Source organism: Colobus angolensis, unplaced genomic scaffold (genome assembly GCF_000951035.1).
Source record: "Colobus angolensis palliatus isolate OR3802 unplaced genomic scaffold, Cang.pa_1.0 Scaffold248, whole genome shotgun sequence".
Lineage (NCBI taxonomy): Eukaryota > Metazoa > Chordata > Mammalia > Primates > Cercopithecidae > Colobus > Colobus angolensis.
In genome coordinates, this window is record NW_012115688.1 from 1901405 (window position 1) to 1912499 (window position 11095).

Consider the following 11095-nt stretch of genomic DNA (forward strand, 5'->3'; position numbering starts at 1 on the left):
GCATAAAAATGTTGCTTATTTTGTGTGTTGATTTTATATTCTGCAACTTTGTTAAAATCATTTATTTTGGATGCATTTTATTTCTTTTTCTTGTCTAATCATTCTGGTAGGACTTCCAGTACTATGGTGAATAGTAGTGGTGAAAGTAGACCTCTTTGTTGTGTTTCTGATCTTAGAAGAAAAACTTTCAGTCTTTCTTCTATCGATTATGATGTTAGCTGTGAACTTTTTGTATATGGATTTTATTATGTTGAGATAGTTTCCTTCTACTTCTAGTTAGTTGAGTATATTTATCATGAGAGGGTATTGAATTTTGTCATGTAGTTTTTCTGCATCAGGTGAGATAATTATGTGGTTTTTTTCCCCTTCATTCTGTTACTATGATGTACTATAGTAATTCATTTTCATATTTTGAAACATCCTTTCATTCCAGGCATAAATCCCACTTGGTTATGGTGTATAATCTTTTAATGTGCTATTCAATCAGTTTCCTAGGATTCTGCTGAGGATTTTTGCATTAGTATTCATCAGAGATATTAGTCCATAGTTTTCTTGTTGTGTCTTTGTCTGGTTTGGATATTAGGATAATGCTGGTCCCATAAAATGAATTCAGAAGTTTTCTTCAAATTCTTTGGAAGAGCTTGAGGAAGACTGCTGTTAATTCTTGTTTAAATGTTTGGTAGAGTTCTCAGTGAAGCCATCTGGTCCTGGGATTTTCTAGGTTGGGAGGTGTTTGCTTACTGCTTCAATCTCCTTACTAGGTAAAGGTCTGTTCAGGTAATTTGTTTCTTCATGATTCAGTCTTGACAGGTAGTATGTTTAGAAAAAGTTACCCATTTATTCTTGGTTTTCTAATTTGTTGGCACGTAATTGCTCAAGTAGTTCTCATAAAACCTTTTCCTTCTCGCTTTAACTGTAATACCTCTTCTTTCATTTCTAATTTTAGTTTTTTGAGTCTTCTGTCTTTCTTCATTGTTAGTCTAGGTAAGGGTTTGTCAATTTTGATGAAATCAGCTCGGTTTTATTGATTTATTTCCATTCTTTTATTCACAATTTCATTTTTCTCTTTTCTAATTTTTATAATTTTCTTCCTTCTCCTAACTTTCGGTTTAGTTTGTTCTTCTTTTTCTAGTTCCTTCAGGTATAAAGCTGTTTATTTCAGATTTTTCCTTTTTTAATTTTTAATTTTTATGGGCATATTTAAGTGTATATATTTATGACATACCTGAGATACATTGATACAGATATACAATGTGTAATAATCACATCAGGGTAAATGGGGTATCCATCATCTCAAACATTTATCCTTTGTTTGTGTTACAAAAAATCCAATTATACTCTTTTAGTTATTTTTAATATGTACAATAAATTATGTACAATAAATTATTTTACCTTAGTGATTCTGTTGTGCTATCAAATACTAGAATTTATTCATTCTTTATAACTATATTTTTGTACCCATTAACCATCCCCACTTTCCCCTCCCCTCCCCCAGCCTTCTGAGTCTCTGGTAATCATCATTCTATTTTGTATCTCCATGTGTTCAATTGTTTTAATTTTTAGCTCCCACAAATCAGTGAGGACATGTTAAGAGTGTCGTTCTGTGTCTGGCTTATTTCACTTCTGAGAATGACCTCCAGTTTCATCTACGTTGTTGCAAAAGACAGGATCTTGTTCCTTTTTATAGCTGAATAGTACTCCATTGTGTATATGTACCACGTTTTCTTTATCTATTCATCCATTAATGGACACTTGGATTAACTCCAAATCTTGGCTATTGTGAATAGTACTGCAATAAACAGATATCTCTTTGATACACTGATTTTCTTTCTTTGGGGTATACACCTAGCAATGGGATTGCTGGATCATATGGGAGTTGTATTTTTAGTTTAGAAACCTCCATATTATTATCCATAATGACTGTACTAATTTACATTCCTAACAACAGCATATGAGGGTTCCCCTTTCTCCGTATTCTTGCCAGTATTTGTTATTACCTGTCTTTTGGATAAAAGCCATGTTAACTGGGGTGAAATGATATTTCATTGCAGTTTTGATTTGCATTTCTCTGACGATCAGTGATGTTGAGCACCTTTTCATAAACCTGTTTGCCATTTGTATGTCTTCTTTTGAGAAATGTCTATTCAGATATTTTGCCCATTTTTAATTAGATTATTAGATTTTTCCTATAGAGTGGTTTAAGCTCCTTATATATTCTGTTTATTAATTCCCTATCAGATGGATACTTTGCAAATATTTTCTCCTATTCTGTGGGTTGTCTCCTAACTTTTTAGGTGTTTCCTTTGCCATGCAGAAGTTTTTTTAACGTGATATGATCCCATTTGCCCATTTTGGCTTTGGTAGCCAGTGCTTAAGGGATATATTACTCAAGAAATCTTTGCCCAGATCAATGTCCTGGAGTGTCTCTCTAATGTTTTCTATTAGTGGTTTCATGTAATTTTTCCTTTTTTAAATGTAATTGTTTGCCATTATAAACTTTCTTAGTACTTGTTTCACTGTACCACACAAGTTTTGGTATGTTGTGTTTTCATTTTCATTTGTCTCTAGACATTTTCCAAATTTCCTTGTGATTTCTTCTTTAACCCATTGGTTGTTTAAAAGTGAGTTGTTTAATTTTTACATATTTGTGGATTTTGTTTTCTTCCTGTTATTGATTTCTAGTTTCATTCCATTGTGGTCAGAAACTTACTTTGTATGATTTCCGTTTCCTTAAATTTGTTAAGACTTGTTTTGTGGCCTAACATGTGGTCTGTCTTGGAGAATGTTCCATGTGCAGTTGAGAAAAACATGTATTCCACTGCTATTGGGTGGAGTGTTCTGTATATGTCTATTAGGTCTAATTGGTATATACTGTTACTCAAGTCCTCTGGTGTTTTTTTTTTACTTGATAGATAAAATTATATATATATATATATTTATGTACAACATATATATTATGTACAACATAGTGTTTTTAAATATATATACATTGCGGAATGGCTAGATCAAACTCATTAACATGTGTATATATTATCTTAGCCCACTTTCTGCTGCTGTGACAGAATACCTAAGGCTGGGTAATTTATAGGGAACAGGAATTTACTTGGCTCACAGTTCTGGAGGCTAGAAAGTCCAAGAGCATGGTACTGGACTCTGCTGAGGGCCTTCCTGCTGCATCATCCCATGGCAGAAACAGGAAGACCAAGACAGCAAGAGAAGGCCAAACTCACTTTTATAACAAGCCCACTCTCATGATAACCACTTTCGTGATAAAAAATATTAACCCATTCATGAAGGCAGAGTCCTCTTGACTTAAACACATGTTAATAGGCCCTACTTTCCAACACTGTTGCATTGAAGAGTAAGTTTCCAACATATGAACTTTGGGGGACACATTCAAACCATAGGATGCCTTACTTCATATAGTTGTCATTTTTGTGGTGAGGACCCTTAAAATCTACTTTCTTAGCACTTTTCAAGAATATACTACATTGTTGTTAGCTACAGTCCTCATAAAGTATATTATACATATCTTGAACTTACTCTTCTTATCTAATTGAAATTTTGCAACCTTTGACCAATATCTTCCCAACCCTCTTCCCCACTGCTTCCCCATCTTCTGGTGAGCACCATTTTACTTTCTATTTCTATGAGATCAACTTTTTTAGATTCCATATAGGAGTGAGATCATGCAATATTTATCTTTTGGTGCCTGGTTTATTTCACTTAATATCATGCCCTTCAGGTTCATCCATGTTGTTAGAAATGACAGGATTGCCTTCTATTTTAAGGCTGAACAGTATTCTAATGTGTATACAGACACCATATTTTCTTTATCTACTCATCTGTTGATGGGCACTTATGTTGATTTTATATCCTCACTATTCTGAATAATGCTGCAGTAAATATGAGTACGCAGATATTACTTTGACATAGTGATTTTTTTTCTTTTAGATGTATATCCAATAGTGGGATTGCTAGATACAAATTATATTTTTAACTTTTTAAGAAACTTCATACATTTTCAATTAATGGCTGTACTAATTTGCATTCCCTCTATTTTTTAATTGTGCTTTTATTTGGTTGTTTTATCCATACCTGAAAGTAGAGTATTGAAACCTCCTACTACTATTAATTTCCTTTCTGTTTTTCCCTTTATTTCTATCAATGTTTGCTTCATGTATGTGGGAGCTCTAATGTTAACTGCTTGCATATTTGTAAGTGTTCTATCTTTCTGGTGAATTTGTTTTTTTATAATTACATAATGTACTCCGTCTCTTGAGACAGTTTTTGTCTTACAGTTTACTTTGCCCAAGTTAAGTATGGCCACCCCTGTTCTCCTTAGGTTTTTATGCATGGAATACTATTTTCTATCCTTTCACTTTTAACCTACGTACATCCTTAGATTGAAAGTGAGTTTCTTGTAGACAGCATATGGTTTAATCTTGTTTTGTATCAATTTACCCAATCTATGTCTTCAAATTTGGGAGCTTAATTTATTTACATTTAAAGTAATTATTGTCAGAAAAGGATTTACTATTTCTATCCTGTTGTTTTCAGTATATAATATAGCTTTTTTGTCTCTCCTTTTCTCTCTTGCGGTCTTTTTCTGTGTTTCATTAATTTTTATAATGACATGTTTTGATATGCTTCTTGTTTCTCTGTGTATATTCTATAGACATTTTATTTGTGGTTACAACTGTAATGACATAAAACAGTTTAAAATTGTAACAATATATTTTAAACTGATTATAACTTAATTACATATAAAAACTCTACTCTTTTACATATCTGTTACTCCTGTACAAATTAGCTTTTTATATTGTGTGTCTATTAATATGAAATTATAACTACTATTCATGCTTTTGTTTTTTAAATTCTACAACACATTAAAAATTATTTGTGCACCTGCATTATAATACTATAGGATTCTATATCTTTCTATATATTTACCCTTACCAGGGAGTTTTATATTTTCGTGTGATTTCCTGTTGCTATTTATTATTCTTTCACTTCAACTTGAAAGACTACCTTTAGTTTTTCTTGTAAGGTAGCTCTAGTTGTAATTAACTCCTTCCATTTTTATCTGGAGAAGTCTTCATTTATTCTTTAGTTCTGAAATACAATTTTGCTGGATATAGTTTCTTAGTTGGTAGTTTTTCTTCCAGAACTTTGAATATATCATCCCACTTCCTTTTGGCCTGCAAAGTTTCTGCGACAAATCTGCTGATAATCTAATAGAAGGTCCCTTGTATATGGTGAGTCACTTTTCTCCTGCTGCCTTCAAAATTCTCTTTGTGACTTTTGATGGTTTGATTATGATGTGTTTTGGTAATATCCCTTTAGAGTTATCTTAGTCAGAGCACTTTTAGATTTTAAATTTGTGTGTCCATTTCTTATTTCAGGTTTAGGAAGTTTTTGGTCAATATTTCTTCAAGAAAGCTCTCTGTCTCTTCTGTCTTTCTTCTTCTCAGATTTAATAAACGCTTTTGTTGTTTCACTTGATGGTATCTCATAAGTCCCTTAGTCTGTCCTTTTCTTTATTTTTTTTTTTCTTTTAGGTCTTCTGTTTCAATAATTTTGAATTTTCTATTTTTGAGTTCACTGATTCTTTTTTCATCTGGGCAAGTCCGCTGTTGAGCCTCTCTAGTGAATTTTTCAACTCAGTTGTCATGTTCTTCAGCTCCAGAATCTCTGTCTATTTCTTCACAGTTTCTCTCTTTATCCTTATTTGGTTTATGCCTTGTTTTCCTTATTTTATTGTTTATACTCTTTTAATTCATTGAGCATCTTTTTGAAGATTATTTTGAAATCTTTCACTAGTAATCCATATATCTCTGTTTCTTTAGGGGCAATTTCTGGAGAATTAGTATGTTTCTTTGACTGGGCCTTATTTCTATTGTTTCTTTATATGCCTCCTTATCTTCTGTTGGGACTTAGGCATTTGAAAATCAGCTAACTCTCTCAGTCTTTGTGATCCAGTGTTCTGCAGGGAAGACTTTCAACAACCAGATGGGCTATAGATTCTGGAGACCTCTCAAGACTTTTCTGAGGCTATGTCATCTGTGGGTTTGTGTGTAATCTAATTAAAGAGGTTTGCCAATTCCTACTCGGAAGCGCCCCTGGTGAATTTCTGTGGTACTGCAGACTGGTACTAAACCAAGCCACGTTCATTGCTTTTGTTCTCAGCGACCCCAACCAGGTTTCCTACTCCTGTCAGTACTTAGAAAAGATAGAAACCAGTTCCTCAGGAAGCCCTATAAAAATTCAAGATAACTAACATATTTTTTACTCTAACATATTTTTCCTCTCCTATTTATCTTCCCAGACAGAATTTGGAAATGTTCTCCTAATTGCACTGCACTGTACCAGGAGAAGGGCTTTGGGAAGTATCATAAATTTCCTATGAGGATTCCATTCAGTTGGCATTGTGCTTGCCTGAGGTGCATAAATCTTCTACCTGGTTTTTTGATTTTGCAAAAAGGCAATTGGATATATACTGTTGTTAAACTGATATCTCTGGGGGAGCAGGAAAATCTGAGTCTTCCTATTCTGCCATTTTGCTGATGTCATTCCTCAAAATTGATGTTTTTTAAACTAAAGTATAGTAGAGGTGATAAAAATTTTGCCAAAACCCTGTTTCAAACATATTCTGAATAATATAAACAATGCTTTCTATGATATTACCAGTAAATATACAAAAATAGTCATTGTTGGATTTGAACCTTTATGCATTAATATATTATTAATGATATTTAATTTATTTTATGTTGCACATTTAGTTAAGAGACTTGGATTTCAATAGCATAAATGCATTTTATTAGCAATTTTTATGTCCCTAAGCACTACTGTTTTGTTTGTTTTGTTTTGTTTTGTTTTGTTTTGAGACGGAGTCTCGCTCTGTCGCCTGGGCTGGAGTGCAGTGGCCAGATCTCAGCTCACTGCAAGCTCTGCCTCCTGGGCTCACGCCATTCTCCTGCCTCAGCCTCCCGAGTAGCTGGGACTACAGGCGCCAGCCACCTCGCCCGACTAGCTTTTTGTAATTTTTAGTAGAGACGGGGTTTCACCATGTTAGCCAGGATGGTCTCGAACTCCTGACCTCGTGATCCGCCCGTCTCGGCCTCCCAAAGTGCTGGGATTACAGGCTTGAGCCACCGCGCCCGGCCTACTGTTTTGTTTTCTCTTTTAATTTGTACATTACAGGTAGTGTAAGTGATGACTTTGATAATAACACATATACTAAGCTTTGCAATTTTATGAACACCGAAAACTCTAGCAGCACACTTTTTCTACTAACATCTCACCTGATACAACCCTTCCACTATAAAGATTTACTTAGCAAATAAGATAAAAAATTACAGCCAACACTGGATGTCCTCTTCAAAAATACAGTAATAATAAAAGATATTTATGTTTCTTATGTTGAATGGCAACTTTGCTTTCCTTAACATTGTTAAAGAAACTTTGGAATTTTTGCTTACCCAAACAAATTATACACATATATCTATATATGTATGTATATATGTATACTATAAAAATGTGTATATATATATTACACACAAGTTCAGTGATTTCTTAGTCTGCCATATTTAATATGCTATTACATTCAGAGAACTTTTTATATCAGGTATTGTTACTTTTAGTTCTGCAACTCACATCCTTTTTATTTCTTCCATGGTACTACTTAACCTTTTGAGCATATAGAAAATAATTAAGTCTCTTAACATCCTTATTTGCTCATTCTATATGTTTGTTAGATTATAATAACAATATTAGATTATTATTGATTATTTTCCTTATTATGGGTTGTATTTCTTGCTTTTTTGCATGCCTGGCAATGTATAATTGAATGCCAGATGTTGTGTAAAATGTACGTTATTGGTGGCTAGATTTTTGTATCCTTACAAATATTCTTGAGTTTTGTCCTAGGCTGCAGCTAAGTTACTTAAAAATAATTTGATTAACTTAAGTCTTGCTTTTATAATTTTTTCAGGTGAGTATGAAGTAGTTCTTAACCTAAAGCTACTGAGACGAGACTTTCCTGAGTATTCTATCCAATGCCCTATGAATTATGAGTTTTTCTTGTCTGGCTAATAGAAATAAACACTATTCTCAGCCCTATGAGAGTAGTAAAACCTCTTCCTTCTAATTGTTTGTTTGTTTTTTCATTTGTTCTAGAAACAGGGTCTTGCTCTATCACTCAGGCTAGAGTGCAGTGATGCAATCATCCCTCTAATAGTTCTTAATGTTTGTTCCTGGTCCCAGATAGTTTCTTCACACACATGTGCTGGTTAGTATTCGGCTGAGTACTCAAGAGGAACCTTCCACAGATGTATAAGGTTCTCTCTTTATGCAATTCTCTTCTCTCTTGTACTCTCCCCTGTGAAGTACAGCAGCCTTCATCTTCCAAACTCACAGATCCATCTCCTCAACTCGGGGAACCCATCAGACTCAATCTAGGTTTCCCCTCCCTATACCATGGCCTGGAAACTTTCTACAGGCAGTCAGCTAAGGCAATTAGAGAGATCATGTTGTTTCTCATCTTTCAGAGATGATTGTACTTTGTCACTTGAAACTTAGTATCTTAAAAGTCATTATTTTATACATTTTTGTCTCTTTATTTTGGTTATTTCAATTAAAATATAAATCTGATCCCTGTTCTATATTGGGTGGAAGTATTTTTTAACTGATGGTTTTATATACTTCTATTATGCACGGGATGAAAAAAGTGTGACATGAAGAGTATTCTATCTAAATTATTTCCCTCCAACAAAAGTTAGTTAACCATCTCTGAGCAACGGGAAGCATAAAGTTTAAATTTTTTTCTAAAATATTACAAAATAATTTTTCTTTTTAAAAACAATTTGCTTTAATATTTCCATAAAATAAGTACTATATGAATGCTCTCATCTCTAATTTAATATCATGAGGCATCATAACACCAATATTCACTGGCAAGTATGTTTCTTTATTTGATTATTCTTGATTTAGGTATCTTCTTTGGTGTAGAAAAATAAGTCTGACACTAAATCAAGGTTTAACTCAACACATAAAAAGAATGCATGTGTAAAATTGGAGTGAGATTTCAGGAGTGAGAAAATAAATCATTGATTTCACCAAAAGGTTTTAAATACATTTAGCATAAGACAAAACACTTAACCCCTTAAACAGAGATAACAATATGCTTAACATTCAAAAATACTAAAAAGGGGAGATTACATCACCCATATCTGAACCTCAAGATTTTCAGCCATTTTCCTAGGAACAAGCCATGATTTATGGCAGTGCAAAGATTATCTGATGTAAGAGGGTTAAACAGAAAAGAAAATTTTAAAAAAGCAGAAAGGGTAGAGTGTGGTGAGGGGGAATGGGACTATGAAGAAAGGGATAATTAAGGTGTCAAAGATGGGTTTGCCTCCTGTACAGTTTTGTTTCCATGAAACCCGGTGACTGCAGCATTCAGAATTTCACCTCCCTGATAGAAAAAGCTTATCCCAGTAGGAATGAATAGTGTTAGAAAATATCATGCTTAGATTTGTGATGTCTTTATCGTGAACTGATTTAAGCTTAAGGGAACACAGTTACTATACAAAACAAAGAATTCAGTAGATGAGGACTTTGAAAATTTTATATATCTACCAGCATTTATGTTTTAGAACTTCAGACTGCCTCATGAAATGCTTTCCATTTCTTGAGGATGGAAACTTTATGCTTTCCATTTCTCAGAATAATGAAGCAGAAACAATTTTGGCCTCGGGCAGGTCCAGGGAAATCAAATCCACCTACCACCTAGATCTTCAGATCCACAACACACAGCAAGTTTCATGCCTGTCAACTGATGTGCCTTAAGGGAGCAATTCTCCAACTCTCAGGTAGAAAACTACGGTTACAGAAGAGTGAGGATAGCTGGGGTTAATCTCCTACAAGTAAAATTGGTTGTTCCTTTTGCAAACACGGCAATGGTGCCATCTTTACAGAAGCAGGAAATGGAAGAAAGCAGTTACAGAGTTCACTTGCCTTTTAAAGAGGCTAGCTCACTTTATGTGTACTATCTGAGCACTTTCCAGTCAGAGGCTGGGGAGTAAGCACTGTAAGGTAGATACATGCATGAAATCATTTCATCTCGACCTACTATTCAATATGGTAGATACTAGAGTCAATTGCTCACTCACACTGACCATATTTCAAGGGCTTAATAATAATACATGTGGCCAGTAGCTACCATATTAAATAAAGCAGATATAGAACATTTTCATCAAAGCAGAAAGTGGTACACTAGATGCCTTTAAAGCTGAGTAACATTATTACAAATTGCCAACGTTTCAGTAACTAATTTCTCCATGAAAAGTATTGAATAGCAAGTTTCTTTCCAATCTTACTGAAATTACGTATGTCAAATTTTTAGGTCGTAAAGTCTCGAAAGAAAAAAATATCTCTTTGCTCTTTATGGATAAATATTGAACTCAGTGAAATAAACCACCTAGGTTGCTCACAGATAATATTTTTGTGGTATATGTTGATACATCAAGTTGGTAAATAAAAGTGAAAGATCACATGTAGGGTAACTTACTAAGAGTATACAATCAATAGTCCTCTGAAGCAAATTACTGTGCATGCTTCCATGTTCACTGTAGTATAATTCACAGTAGCCCAGCTATGGAATCAAAGTGATCAGTCACCAAAGTGACCATCAACAAATGAATGGATTTTAAAAATGTGATCTATATACACAATAGAATACTATTTAGCCTTTAAAAAGAAGGAAATAGTGGCTCATGCCTGTAATTCCAGCACTTTGGGAGGCCGCGGCAGGTGGATCACAAAGTCAGGAGCTCGAGACCAGCCTGGCCAAGACGCTGAAACCCTGTCTCTACTAAAAACACAAAAATTAGCTGGGCGCGGTGGTGGGTACTTGTAATCCCAGCTACTTGGGAGGCTGAGGCAGAGAATTGCTTGAACCCGGGAGGCAGAGGTTGCAGTGAGCTGAGATCACACCACTGCACTCTAGCAACAGAGCAAGCCTCCTTCAAAAGAAAAAAAAGAAGAAGACAGAAGAAGAAGGAGGAGGAGGAGGAGGAGGAGAAGGAAATGCTAT